Source organism: Balaenoptera ricei, chromosome 4, assembly GCF_028023285.1.
Source record: "Balaenoptera ricei isolate mBalRic1 chromosome 4, mBalRic1.hap2, whole genome shotgun sequence".
NCBI classification, from domain to species: domain Eukaryota; kingdom Metazoa; phylum Chordata; class Mammalia; order Artiodactyla; family Balaenopteridae; genus Balaenoptera; species Balaenoptera ricei.
Window position 1 is genome coordinate 145359931 of NC_082642.1, and position 15978 is coordinate 145375908.

The 15978-nt window shown below is 36.5% G+C and overlaps 1 long non-coding RNA gene across 1 annotated transcript in view; it reads right to left on the reverse strand.

The window, feature by feature from the left end:
* Positions 1 to 5065: 5065 nt before the first annotated feature.
* Positions 5066 to 15978, reverse strand: part of LOC132364930 (uncharacterized) — a 44039-nt gene continuing 33126 nt past the window's right edge. The window contains exons 2-3 of the long non-coding RNA XR_009502962.1: positions 12981 to 13049; positions 5066 to 5087 (exon numbers count right to left, since the gene is read on the reverse strand). This is a non-coding gene — a long non-coding RNA (uncharacterized LOC132364930). The remainder of the gene's footprint in view (positions 5088 to 12980; positions 13050 to 15978) is intronic.

The window sequence follows — 15978 nt, forward strand, 5'->3', positions numbered from 1 at the left end:
AGTCCAGTCGTTAAGACTTTGGGCTTCCAATGCAGGGGGCATGGGTCCGATCCCTGGTTGGGGACTGAGATCCCACATGCTGCAGACAAAAAAAAAAAGTAGAATATGCTACTATAAAAAACTAAATTAACTATACGGGAATGAGGACATTAATACCTTAGTTAGTATTATTCCAGTGTTTACTTGCTTTTTTGATTCTCCTAAAGGCATGGGTAATTATTAGGTTTAAAAAATTGATGTTATTAAGTACCTTTATTCTAATCATAATGTGTTCCTATGACACCATTTTCCCCTAAAACTCCTGTGTGTCTTCCCTCCTTCTTCCCATCCATATTTACTTACCTATTATCCTTCATTTTATTTACTTTATTATTTAGGATCTTTAAGGCTCAATTAATTAAAAATATATGATCAACTATCTAAACAAACTTCTTTATTTTCAAAAACAAATATGGATCACCAGCTATTTAAAAATCAAAATATTCAATATATCAGAAAATAGACATTACTACAAGTGGACTTATTTTTGCTTATTTGTAACACTTGGTTACTGTTCTAATCTAACAGTTCATGGTGATAATTTTTACTTTAAACAATCCCATAATGCTATTAATGGTTTTATTTTTTACACTCGACCCATCCATAAAAGTACCTACATGACATTATAATTTAGCATTATTAGTGGTTAAATTCCAAACTAAAGCACTCAATCAGAATGAGACCTCTGATTCTTGAATCAACAATTTTCATATGTTCTATTTTTAGAATGTATAAGTTATGTAGTCTGTGGTGTGTCCAATAGGGTGAACATGATGAAATGTATAAAACCTTACAAGTAAGAATGAGGTCCATTAGTCAAATTGTGCTTTTAATCTGTAAAAGCATTACATCATGAGTCATTTAGAGGAAAGGGTAGAGTTTCCTCTTGAATTCATTACAGCATGAAAAGTAACATTTAGAAGGTAGAGTGTACAAAATGAAATTGTACCTCTAAGGTATAAGTATTTTTCCCATGAGAAAGTACACCTTCTATTTAAAAAGAGAGTAACAGTATTCTTTCTCTAATTCTTAATGTAAAAATAACTGGAAACCTATGAGCTCATTAGTAAAATCTCTAGGACTCCTGATGCCAAAAAGAGGGAGTGAAAATCAAGGCTATATAAAAATATAGCAAAGAGAGATTGTTTCATTTAGGGAAATGGTATATGTCGATTTTTTAACTTGAGTCTAGAAAGTTTTCTAGCAACAAAAAAATCCAGTCAAAACATATTTCTTGAAGAGCGCTGAGTAAATAAAATGGATGGCTTCTCTCACATTCTTATCTTATGATTTACCAACTTAATATTCAGGAATTTCCAAAATTTGTATCCTTGATTAAACATTAAAACACCAGAAAATTAAAATTTTAATGTAATTTTCTGTGACCTAAATTTATGTCTAAACTGTTTCTTTCTTGCAATAGTTATTTTTTTTAAAAGATGGCAACAAGGAGGCCATAATATAAAAAGCTAGTGGGTATCAGTTCTCTTCTCTTCCAACCAATATCCTAGCCTCTCAGTTTTCTCATTGTAAAGGAGTTTTACAAATCCTTACCTATTTTACAATGTTACTCTGAGAATAAATTCAAGTGACGTATGTGAAAGAATTAGAAACCTGAGCTATATCAGGATCATGTAATGAATAGGTGAGAGAATTTGAGCGTATTTAGCCTAGAGAAGAGATGATTTGGGTTGCATGGAATAGATGTCATCAAATATTTCAAGGATTAATCCATGGAAGCAAGATTAGAACTGCTCAATAGTACCTTCAACATACACACACACACACACACACACACACACACACACACGCACGTGTGCATGAACACACAAACTAATAGATATATATTAACAGAGAAATGGGTTGGAGTCAATGGAAAGGAAGGCATTTCTAAAGAACTTTGAGAAGTATGCATTTTCCTACACTGGAGATGTTCAAATATAAGTTAAGAGACATCAGACATTATTATAGGAGCTGAAGGGAAAGTTAATTTACCAAAGGGCAACTGGGCTATATGATCTTTATGTCTCTTCCAGAGTTAAGAACCTAGTATCTTGAAATGTATAGAGCATAAACATATAGAGTTACTACTGATCTTGTTATTTTCAACGTTCTTTGCATAAGTGCCCAAACTACCTGAAGTGTGGGCTTCATAAAGCTATAAGGTTCTTTCACAGGGACAGTATTTTTATACCTTCATCATCTCCATATGAAGGAGAAACTAAGCAAGCAGAAGTGCTAGAAATGTTAGTAGGAGCAAACCAAGTACATAAATACATATGTAACAGGCTGGAGAACTGGGCAGGGAGGAAAGTCACAAGAGAAGTATGAGGGCTTACCTAATGGCATTGCTTTGCCCTGGGATTAGCTCTGTGCCTGCAAAAAAAGGAAGAAATATATAGGTCACTTATATGGCTTGGGTTTAACCAAATTGATAGGATCTGTGATGTTGAAGTCTTTGTATCTAGCTGTGAATAGATAAAACTTGTGTAAAAAAATCATTTTAAGTGATTATACAAATAATTTATTATAATTATTAAGAATAAAATTGATAATCACTAAATTAAATAAATTACATATAGACTAATTAATTCAGGCCCTAACCTTTCTTTTCCTCAATATCATTGTTCCTTGTTGTTGTTTTTCCATGAATTACCCAGATAATTTCCTCAAAGCTCTATATCTTTGCTTTTCTGCAAACACCCTGGGTGAGCTGTGAACACAATGCTAACACTCCGACAGTATTCTGAAGAACTTTGGCAACATCTAGCCTTTTGCTGGGAGGCCTGGAAGTGCCTCTTAGCCCAATTTTAGTATCAAATTCAAAATATACTCAATATTAAATCAAAGGGACATAAAAGTTTATTTAATAAACATGTTGGGGTGTCGTGCTAGAAGTTGGAGCCATGAAGATAAACATCACCAACAATGAGATCTTGTGGTTCAACAGACCCATTTCAGTCTCTCCGGATCCCACCTTAAAATATATATGTACACATATTCAGGAGTCTCAGATGAATCCTTCATAAGGTACTTGTGTACCTTATTATAAAGAAATTTCACAAATATGGTAAATATTTGTCCTAAAAGCCCTTTAAATAGAGTACCATGTTGACCGATAAATTTTAGTCTAGATCAAATGGTAATTTTATAAAGTTTTTTATAGTAAAGGCATATATATATAACCCACTAAATGAAACTTATTTCAAGTATTATTTCTTAAATTAGCTTTTAACTATAAATAGCTGAAAGAGCAATTTTAGATAACTATGGCAATAGAGTTAAGCTGTGGCTTGCCTGAAAACTCAGATATTAGTGTTCAGATATCTCACCAGAAATGGAAACTCAGTGAAATCTAAAGTTCTCAAAATGTTCAAGAAAAGTCATCCTATTATATAAACAGCAATACTTCATTCCTTAATCTTTTTTTTTCTTTTTAGCCACTAGAGTCCACTAAAATAGTTATCCATGTTACAAATCATTTCAACAGAAAGAAAAGCTCAGAAAATTAAACATATTTAACTATCTAGAAACCATCAACTAAACAGGAAGTTCAAACTAAAATTTTGAACTTATAAGATGATAACAGTTATATGTGCTTTATTCAAATCAGAAAATATCAATTTGTAGCAACTAAATAGAGTCCAGATGAAGGCAGAGATGTAAAAATTCACCTCTTTCCTGGTAGCTCAAAATAAAAATGGAAATACAAAAATGTTTGAACTTGGATGAGACACAACAACAGGCAAGAACAACTTGTACAGAATTTTTCGTTGCCCTTGTTTCATCTTCTTCCTCTCTCCTTCATTAATCTTGATTCTCTTAAGATGGGGAAGGAGAAGGACAGTAAGATGGGAGTGGGGGTGAGTAGACAGAATTGCTGGGAAGGAAAATAACATGGGCACCTTCTTCTAAGAACTGGGTCTTTTCAATTTACAATTCCCCAGGGTCTAATATAGTCCTTGTAACAAAACAGACATACAATAAATATACATAATGGAATTAATGTTTTCTTCCAATCTTTGAGTTTCATTTCTCCTCCTTTCTTCTCCTCATTCTTCTTTCCTTTCACCTCTTTCTCACACCATTACCCGATTTAAGCATATGTCTTTCAAAAGCATAGCCCACTTCCCAGATACCTTTTCTAGATGAATTCAAGCTCCTAGATAAAAGTGAAAGACCATAAAAATATCAATATCTGGAGATAAAAATAACTAAAGGGGTAGATACTCTTTTAGTTCAGAGCCAGGCAGGAAAATTCTTGCCCTATCCATCATGGTCTGCCCAATCCCATTAATTTCTTGGTCTGGTTTTGTTAGGGGATAAAATCCAGAACCCCTATGCTGACTTAAAACACTGAATTTCCTGGTACACCGACCACCTGAGTCAGAATCACCTGGCATCCTTATTAAATATACAAATCCCAGGGTCTCACCCCAGACCTGTTCCATAAGAACTCTCTGGGGAGCAGAGACAGGGTATTTGCCTTTTTCTTGAGCTCCCAAAGTGATTCCCAATGCAAAATATAGTTTGAAAATCACCATTCTAGAACATCTGACCCAATTTCTAACTTCCTTGAACTTAGGTTTTCTCCACATTTTCCTCAAGAAGACTTTTATTCATTCATTCACTATTCATTAAAGGCCTGGTTCAGACTTCCAGATTCACAAAGAAAACTAGCCTGAGCTTAAATATGTTAAGTGTCTTTAACCTCCTACAGAAAACTACCTGCTTAATCAAGAAATTAATATATTCTGCAGATCATGGATTTTTAATTTTATTAATTAAAATTTAATTAATTTTATTAATATTTCCTTTGGAATAAATTTCTAATGGCAAAAACAATTTCTTAAATGTTTCATTTGAATCCATCATTATGAATATCAATGGCTCCATAAGAAAGGTTATAAACTTGGTACATTAATAAAGAGTGCGGGACTTCCCTGGTGGTCTAGCGGTTAAGACTCTGCTCTTCCAATGAAGAGGTCACGGGTTCGATCCTTGGTGGGGGAACTAAGATCCCGCGTGCCATGCGGTGCAGCACCCCCCTAAAAGAAAAAAATAAATAAAGAATGGCTTATTTGAATCAATAATGTTACAGATAGGAGATCTGTGGGATAGGGAAGGTGGGAGGGAAACACAAGGGGGAGGAGATATGGGGATATATGTATATGTATAGCTGATTCACTTTGTTATAAAGCAGAAACTAACACACTATTGTAAAGCAATTATACTCCAATAAAGATGCTAAAAAATATAATGATACAGATCCAATTTGGAAGCATAATTTCCATCACACCTTCCAGCATGATGGCCTTCATGAGTGTTACACCTGTGTAGTTACACAGGGTCTCACTCTCAGAAGAGGCCCAGCACTTGGTTTAATGAACTGCTATTGCCTTCTTGAAATTATTAATAATCCAAACTTTGAATCTGAGTTGTGTAAGCTGAGCCCACTGGGACCATGAAGCACGTACATGATCAGAGGAGCTATAACCCACTGGGAGGCAGCCAGCACATGTGCGGGCTTAGGAGGTGAGCTCAGCCCGTCACTGCTGGAGGTAGGCAGCGTGGAGCGTCTGGCCTGGCTAATCATTGTGCACACCTGGGGTAGCTCTGGGCTCCTCAGGGCCTCCAGGAGCAGCCGTGGTAAGATCGGGACCCACATGGGCATTGACAGTGGCAGCAATAGCAGCAGTGACAGCAGCGGCTGCAGCCCTGGAGGAAAGGAGGGCCTCCCATGGGGGAAGGACCCTCAGTGGGAAAGCAGCTGGTCTGACCCTGCCTGGAGCTCATCCTCACAGCATCTGCACAGCTATTAACTCTCTGGACTAGCACAGGGACAGAAACTTCCAGTACACAAGCAATAAACTTTGTCAGTAAATTATTACAAAGTCAAAGTGGACATTGCAATAAGACATATCAGGGAGCTATTAGATTTGTCAGAGTTTAGAGCCTCTGGTTTTGAAAACGGCTGCAACATTGCAAAGCAGTTATCTGCAGGCTTGGGAAGGGAACTTTAAAGATCATCACATTTGATGGAAAAGATGTAGTATTATTATTTTATTCTGGCACAGAAATACTGTATTTTGTATTTGCAAGTTTATGCTGTTATACATTTATCACTATTACTCCTATTTCATTTTATAAGTAACAGAATATGTTTTAAGGAAAAAGCTGTATATTTTACTCTTTCAACTGAACTTCATAAATTTTCTTTTTGAATGAGGGACCCTGAATTATCACTTTCAATTGTGTCCTGAAAATGACATAGCCATCCCTGCCTGAGAGGAAAAGGCCTTTGAGGCCATTTTACCATTGAGAGGACTAAAATCCATGAGGGTTAAATGGCTTGGCCATCATCCCAAAGCCAGCTAAGGAGAGTCGGTTCCTAGACTTGGAATTTGAGAAGATAGAGCCTTGAGCCCATCAAGAACCCACCTAGAACCCATCTAATTATGAGAAGGAAAGACTCAGGAGTGTTTGCCTGGTTAATAATAACCACAGGGAAACAGAGGAGCAGCCAACGGTACACAGTCACCAGGGAGAGCAGAGGAAACTAAAAAATAGGCATGCTCTCAGTGCCTGGCATCCAGCAGGGAAAGGAGTCCTCCGATTCAGCAGAAACTATTTATCTTTTTCTTCTCAGTGAAAACCAGCACTCTTCGGTGATTGCCTGTGGGCACCAGCCAAAATCCCTGTGCATTGTAAGTAACTGAGGCCTATTTTGTATACCATCACTTCCAAAATCGTAAGGTGCACACTGATGACATGGGGATCGTGTCAAAATGCAGGTTTGGATTTGTCAGATCTCAAGTGGAACCCAGGAATTTGCCTCTTTAAGCAGCTCCCAGGAGCTGCTCCTGCTGCTTGTCCAGACATCATGTTTTAAGAGACAAAGTTAGAGAGACCACTTCACCCTAGAGCAGTGCAGATGTGATAGTGTGTACTTACTATGGTGCCATGCCAGTTGTGAAAATACTGACATAATTCCATAGAGACTAATAAACAGCCATTGGACCAGGGCCCACTCTCCCTGGTAATCCAGCTTCTCTCTAGGCCTCCCCAGGACCCAACAACAATTGACAGATGCCACTGGGGGCCTCCAGAGTGGATTCAGAGCTGCCAGAATTCATTATGATGGGTCAGTGACAGGCTGACCAGGTGTTCAATGTTCCGGCTGTCAGTCTGGGAAAGGGCTCCCAGTAAATAAGTGTTAGATAACCCTGTGGAAAGGGTTCAAGACTTGCTGCAGTAGAGACCCCTGCTTATCTTTCCCCAAACTTATTCAACTACTGGTCCTTTTTGGGCAAACATTGATCTAGCCCACCCCACTCATCTTGCTCATGAGAAAACTGAGAATCAGAAAGTTAAGGTTATTCACCCAAAGTCTGACAGCTAGGGAGAAGCCAATGTGGGGTCAGAAATCAGTTCTCACTCTCAAATGTCATGCCCTGTTGAATTTTCCTAAGATTAAAGATGATTTAGTCTGACTCCCATAGACTGGTGACAATCTATAAAGTTGATATTGTGAATCAGTTAAACTATTTGAATTAATGTTACTTAATATATAGTGCCATTTCTTTAACTTCAAACTCTCAGCCTTGAAATATATTTTTATTGGGGCTTTAAAAATATTATAGGAAAATTCTCCTGTATCTAAAATTTTTAGGTCATACTGTTCAAAACGCCTCATTGCAGATGCAGAATTGAACTAAAGTGACTTGCTTAACATCACATAGCTATTTAGTGACAAATCCAAGACCAGGACCCAGATCTCTTTACTCTCCCTGTGGCACTCACTCCTCACAACCACAACTGCATTCACGTTTATTTTTTAAAGGAAGTATCTGTGTGAATGACCAGTTTAGCACAATGCAAGCTGACGTGTAGCCAGTGTAATCATGTAACCTGACTACAAGTTTACTTTTCTCTAGGACAAGGTGTGAACAACCACACCTGAGAAGTGAGGGGAGCTTAGCAATGATATACTACTGTAGGCTTGAGGAAACTGCCCTCTACTGGGATGAAGAGGCGCATCCCTTAACTGTACCTAAAGGAACAGTTTTTGAAAAACAGGGACTGAACCATTGAGTTCCCTGAGTTTCAATGAGAAACAAAGGGAGTAAGCAGAGATATCAATAGATGGAAGCAAAATGTCTTGCCATGTGCCTTGATAGAAAATTATTTTCCAGCTGCAATCATATTCACTTTTACAAGGGCATGTGCAATTGTAATACCCACCGTCCAGCATCCGGCTTCTCCAGCATGACCTTAGGGCATATCTGTTACTGGGCTGGATGCTCTCTTGTGAGAAATCTGGGAGCTACATTCCCTGCTTTACATCCATCCCAAACCATGAGGACACAGTGGTTACCTTTGTGTTACCAGATAAGATTACAGAAGGAATTAGAGAGGTGCCTGTGATTCCGTTTAAGGCCAACGTAATTGCTACGACCTCGTCATTGAAGGGTTTTGCAGAGGAAATAAGCATCATCAGGTTGCAAGGGTGATTTTCCTGTCCAGTCCTAAAAAGGAACTGCCCTCAATAAATCATCTTCCTAATGGAAATGACAGAATTATTCTCCCAGGAGGGGTCAACCCGGAGGACTGCACAAACCACACGTCCCTCTCAAGGGTAATAGGAAGGAAACGCACAACCATCGCTGCCTGGGAGGATCTAAGGCTTCCTAGGGACTGTTCATCTCTCTCCCTCTGGGGTCACTTTTAATGCCTTTTACAAGTCATTGTTTACATATAAAGATAGAACTCCTCTTAGTAAGTAGGCTATATGTTTTCTGTTTTGTTTTTTTTTAAACTGTCTCTGTGGTTAATCACAGAGGAAAGGGAAAAAAGCCCATCATGTATTTTAAGTAAAAAGGAAAGGTGTAAAATTAATGTAAAATAACTTTGTATTAACGATGCCAGCAAAAATTAAATAATATTGGGGGGAAAAATCAACTGGTAACAGTGGTAGCTTTTGTGTAAGATTGTATGTGATTATCTTTCCTTCTGTGTGCTTTTTTAATTTTAAAATTTTCTATGCTTTAAAATTGGATTTTAAGATACTTGTTATTTAAATTCATTTATTCTATAATCCGTAATTAAAATAAGGGTTGGGCTGCATACTAATATCAGAATCTACTTTTTGAAGTGGAACAGAAAGATATGGATACTGTAATGGAATTTTAAAACCAGAACTAATAATTCACTTTCTTCATCAACTGCAGTAGTTTAAGAATTTGTAATGAGCTTTGTAAATGGCATTAGGCAAAGAAACTTCAGCTCATTCTTTCTGAAATGAATTTGTTAGAACTCAAATTTTCTTTTCCAATCAAAATGTTAGGAAATGCCACTCCCAATCAGACTGAGCAGTCAGGCTTTTGATTTCTGAGAAATTCGTGCCCAGGTCACCAGAGAATGAAAGGTCAGCTTTGAGGAAGTTTCTGGAACATGAAGAATCTCAATGAAATTGGCTGGAATTTTTTGAATGGTGAAAAAAATATCCCTTCAATAAAGCATGGTATATGGGAGTTAAGATCACAGTTTTATCAAATTCAACCTAGGCATTTAGTCAGATCCTTTGAAACTTTTTCCCATGATTAAAATTCTTATTTGTTGCATTTTTGGCATGATGACTAAGTGATTTGGGGCACTGGCCCAAAAATCATAGATTTTATTTTTGTTCTTGTTACAACAAATTAGAGGAAACCTTTTTTTTTTTTTTTTAAACATTCACCGTGAATAGCCAGTTTGGGGAGAAAAAAATCACAATTTGTTATATGTTCTTTTTGCATTTTTAACTCTTTTTCCAAAGATTGCCATGATAAACTCTATGGAGAACTTGAATAGAGCAGTTCTCCAAGTATGGCCCAAGGAATCCTAGGGGTCCCCAAGACCCTTTTAGAGAGTCTACAATTTCCTCCCTCTTCCATCTAAAGATCTGCATAGAGTCATATCATAATAGATTCAATGCAGATGTAGATAAGAGAGTTTAACTTCTATTAATCCAGACAATAAAAAGATTTGTGAAAAATTTAAAATAATGCCACTTTCTCAATGTTCTATTTTGAATAATATAGTTATTTTTCACAAATATATGTCATTTATGTTAAAATTTTTATTATTGCTTTTTATTACTTTTGTTTATTACTGTTATTTGTAATGTAGTAATAAAGATTTTTAATTTTTCCATTTTAATTTATAATACAGTAAATATTGATAGCTATAACCAACCTAAATCAAAGGTCTTTGGGATCTTCAATAATTTTAAGAATATGAAGGGTTCCTGAGATCAAAAAGTTTGACAATGGCTGAAATAGAGAAATTCCTTTTAGAACAAGCTCAGAAAGGAGGCTAAAGGATGAGAGAACACATGGAATAGAGCTATGTTCTTCCAGCTGAGGCCATCCTCAATCAGCTGGCCCACCATTTGTATAAGCCCAGCCAAGGGCAGATGTATTTGGCCTAGATTAAAAGATACCCAGCCAAACTGTAAATTTCTGAGAACTAATAATTTTTGTTTTGAGCTACTAAGTTTTGGGGTGGTTTCCTGTTAACATTATTTTTGCAATAAATAACGATTTGTTCCTCCTCTCATTTCCGCAGAGAATTCACCATATATTTACAATGAATCCCACACATTTATGCTTCATTATATATTGTCCTATATTGTGAAGTGATGTTTCTAAACTGCTTGAAGGAGGAGGAAGATCAAGATAGCAGAGTGGAAAGATGGTGAGCTCACCTCCCCCAAAAACACATCAAAAATACATCTACATGTGGAGCAACTCTCACTAGAAACAAGACTGGCAGGAAAGCTCTTCTACAACGAAGGCTGTAAAGAAAGATCCACATGGAGTCAAGTAAGAAGGGTAGAGAAGCAATCAGATTGAGACCCACATCCGTGGAAGTGGGGGGTGGCTATCACAGACTCAGAGATCCTCCCTGGGGAGTGAAGAGTTCAAGCCACATATTGGGCACCACAGCCATGGGGTTCAACACTGGGAAAAGGAGTCCACTTAGCTGGTTTGAAAACAACTATAAGAAAGTGAGACTCTTTTCATACATGCAAGAGTGTATGTACATGCTTGCTCACTCCCAGGAACAGCATGGTGGAAGCAGATTGAAAACTGCCTGAAGCTCTGACCGGCTCGTTGGGACCACACCAGCCTGCAACCCAGCTCACACCAGATGCCTGTTCCAGCCTCTCTTGCTCCAGCATTGCTTTCCACTAGGCTGGACGCTGCCATTCCCAAAGAGGGTACACATATACATAGAGGAAATGAAACCAGCTTGGACCCAACCCTCAGGACTTTTTCTCCAACCCTTTGGGCCCCAACCAGCTCATAAGGTGGTGACTGTCACTGAGCACAGGATAAGCCTCAGTTCACACCTGGATCTGGCTCTAGCCCTACCTCACATCAAGACAGCAGCTGTCAGCACACCCAAGGATAAGACATGACCCATGCTCACTTAAGATCCTGCTCTCCCACCAAAGTCACTGGCCACATACAGACCACATAGGGACTCTCCCATAAAGTACACCCCTTCAAGACCAGGACAGGTAACTCTTTCACCTAATTTCATAGAGGCAAAGAAATTTAAACAACTGAGAAGATAGAAGAATGTTTCAAACAAGAGAATGAGAAAAAAAAAAACCTGAAAAAACCCCTAACGAAACAGAGATAAATAATTACTAAATAAAGAGTTCAAAGCAGTAGTAATAAAAATGCTAACTGAACTTGGGAAAAGAATAAATGAACACAGTGAGAACTTTAACAAGGAACTAGAAAATACAAAAAAGAAACAGAACTAAAAAACACAATAACTGAAATGAATAGTACTCTAGAAGAAATTAACAGCAGACTAGGTGATATAGAAAAATGCATAAGCAGTCTGGAAGATAGAATAGTGGAAATCAACCAATCAGACCAGCAAAAAGAAAAAACAGTTTTGTTTTGTTTTTAATGAGGATAGTTTAAGGGACCTCTGAGGCAATATCAAACATACTAATATTCACATGATAGGGATCTCAGAAGGAGAAGAGACAGAGAAAGGGGCCAAAAATAAATTTGATTAAATTATGGCTGAAAACTTCCCAAGCCTGAAGAAGAAAAGAGGTATATCCAGATACAGAAAGTACAGAGAGTCAAAAACAAGATAAACCCAAACAGACCCACACCAAGATATATAATAATAAAAATGGCAAAAATTAAAAATAGAGAATTCTAAAGGCAGCAAGAGAAAAACAAAGAGTAACATGGGAACCCCCATAAGGCTATCAGCTGATTTTTCTGCAAACACTTTGCAGTCCAGAAGGGAGTGGCATGATATACTTAAAGGGATGAAAGGGAAAAACCTACAAGCTGGGATACTCTACCCAGCAAGGTTATCATTCACAATTGAGGGACAATAAAGAACTCCTCAGACAAGCAAAAACTAAAAGAGTTCATCAATACTAAACTGACCCCATAAGAAATGTTAAAGGTTCTTCCCTAATAGAAGAGAAAAAGCTACAAGAAATAAGAATTTATAGGAAAGAAAAAAAAAATCCCACTAGTAAAAGCAAAAATTGCAAAAATCAACTATACTAGAATAAACAGTTAAGGGATAAACATGAAGGTGTGAAATATGACATCAAAAACACAAAATGTTGGGGGGGGGACTAAAAAATGTAGATCTTTTAGAACATGTTAGAACTTAAATGACTATCAGTCTAAAATAAGTATATATAATTATAAATCAACATATATGAACCCCATGGTAACCACAAATCAAAAACCTACAACAGATACACAAAAACAAAAGAGAAAGCAATACAATCGTATCACTAAAGAAAATCATCAAACAAGGGAAGAGACTAAAAGAAGAAAAAAGGAACTGAGAAGAACTACAAAAACAACCAGAAAACAAGTAAGAAAATAGCAATAAGTACATACCTATGAATCACTTTAAATGTCAATGGACTCCATATGAATGACCCAGCAATTCCACTCCTGGGTATACATCTGAAAAAAACAAAAACACAAATTTTAAAAATACATGCATCCCAATCTTCATAGCAGCACTATTTAAGATTGCTCAGATATGGAATCAACCTAAGTGTCCATCAACAAATGAATGGATAAAGAAGATGTGGTATATATATATATATATATATACAATGGAATACTACTCAGCCATAAAAAAAATGAAATTTTGCCATTTGCAGCAACATGGATGGACTTGGAAGGCATTATGCTAAGTGAAATAAGTCAGAGAGAGAAACAAAAATACTGTATGATAACACATATGTGGAATCTAAAAAATACAACAAACTAGTGAAAATAACAAAAAGAAACAGACTCACAGATATTGAGAACAAGTTAGTAGTTACCAGTGGGGAGAAAGAAGGGGGAGGGGCAATATAAGGGTAGCAGATTAAGAGGTGCAAACTGTTAGGTATAAAATAAGTTACATAGAAGTATTTTACAACATGGGGAATATAGCCAATATTTTACAGTAACAATAAATGGAATATAACCTTTAAAAATTATGAATCATTATGTTGTACCCTGTAACTTATTACACATCAACTGTAATTCAATAAAAAAAGTCAGTGCACTAAATGCTCCAATCAAAAGGCATAGGGTGGCTGGATTAAAAAAAAAGACCCATCTATATGCTACTTACAAGAGACTCACTTGAGACCTAAAGGCACACACAAACTGAAAGTTAGGTGATATAAAAAGGTATTCCATGAAAATGTAAATGAAAACAAAACTGGGCTAGCAATACTCACACCAGACAAATGAACTTTAAAATGAAATCTGTAACAAGAGAAGAAATATATAACAAAGAAGGGCATTATATAATGATAAAGGATAAATACAAGAAGAGGATATAATACTCATTAATATATATGCGTCTCATGAAAGAGCACCTAAATATACAAAGCAAATATTAACAGATATAAAGGGAGAAATTGAGGGAAAAGTTGACTGTAATGCAATATTAGTAGGGGACTTTAACACCCCACTTACATCAGTGGACCGATTATCCAGAAAGAAAATCAATAAGGAAACAGTGGCCTTAAATGACATATTAGACCAGTTGGACTTAACAGATAACTGTGGGACATTCCATCCAAAAACAGCAGAATACACATTCCTTTCAAGTGCATACAGAAAGTTTTCTCCAGGGTAGATCACATTCCAGGCCACAAAACAAGTCTCAACAAATTTAAGAGGATAGAAATTATATTAAGCATCTTTTCTGACCATATATGCATGAAACTAGAAATCAATTTCAGGAAGAAAAATGGGGAAAACACAAACACGTGGATATTAAACAATATGCTACTGAAGAAAACCAATGGATCAATGATGAAATCTAAAAGGAAATCAGAAAATACCTCAAGACAAATGAAAGTAAAAACACAACTTCCAAAATCTGTGGTTCACAGTAAAAGCAGTTCTCAGAGGGAAGTTTATAACAATAGAGGCCTACATCAAGAAACAAGAAAAATCTCAAACAAACAATCTAACATACCATCTAAAAGAGTTAGAAAAAGAAGAACAAAATCCAAAGTCAGCAGAAGGAAGTAAATAATAAAGATCAGAGAGGAAATAAATAAAATAGAGACCAAAAAATAACAGAAAATAATCAATGAAACCAAGAGCTGGTTTTTTGAAAAGATAAACACAATTGATGTGTTTAGCCAGGTTCACCAGGAAAAAATAGAGAGGACACAAATAAACAAAATAAGAAAATAAACCAAAGAAATTGCAATAATCAATATCACAGAGATACAAAAAATCATAAGAGAATACTACAAACAGTTATATATGAACATATTGGGCAAGCTAGAAGAAATTAATAAATTGGGATGAATAAATTCCCAAAATCATCCTACAAGGCCATCATTATGCTGATATCAAAACAAGACAGGGCTTCCCTGGTGGCGCAGTGGTTGAGAATCTGCCTGCTAATGCAGGGGATACGGGTTCGAGCCCTGGTCTGGGAGGATCCCACATGCCGCGGAGCAGCTGGGCCCGTGAGCCACAACTGCTGAGCCTGCGCATCTGGAGCCTGTGCTCCGCAACAAGAGAGGCCACGATAGTGAGAGGCCCGTGCACTGTGATGAGGAGTGGCCCCCGCTTGCCGCAACTGGAGAAAGCCCTAGCACAGAAACGAAGACCCAACATAGCAATCAATCAATCAATCAATAAAAATCTTTAAAAAAAAAAAAAAAGACAAAGATTCATAAAAAGAAGAATATTAGAGGCCAATATCTCTGATGAATATAAATGCAAAAATCCTCAACAAAATATTAGCAAACTGAATTCAACAATATATTAAAAAGATCATACACCAAGATCAAGTGGGATTTATTCCAGGGATGCAAGCATAGTTCAATATCTGCAAATCAATCAATATGATACACCACATCAACAAAATGAAGGATAAAAATCACACGATCACCTCAATAAACACAGAAAAAGGATTTGACAAAATTCAATACCCATTCATGATAAAAACTCTTATCAAAGTTGGTGTACAGGAAATATATCTCAACATAATGAAGATTGTATATGTCAAACCCACAGATAACATCATACTCAATGGTGAAAAGCTGAAAGCTTTTTCTCTAAAATCAGGAACAAGACAAAAATGCCCTCTCTTGTCACTTCTATTTAACACAGTTTTGGAAGTCCTAGACACAGCAATCAAACAAGAAAAAAAAAAATAAAAGGAATCCAAATGGGAAGGGAAGAAGTAAAACTGTCACTATTTACAGATGACATGATACTATATATAGTATACCTAAAGTCTCTGCCAAAAAACTACTAGAACTAATAAATGAACTCAGTAAAATTTCAGGTCACAAGATTAGTATATAGAAATGTGTTGCTTTTCCACAGACTAAAGATGAACCATCAGAAAGAGAAAGCAAGA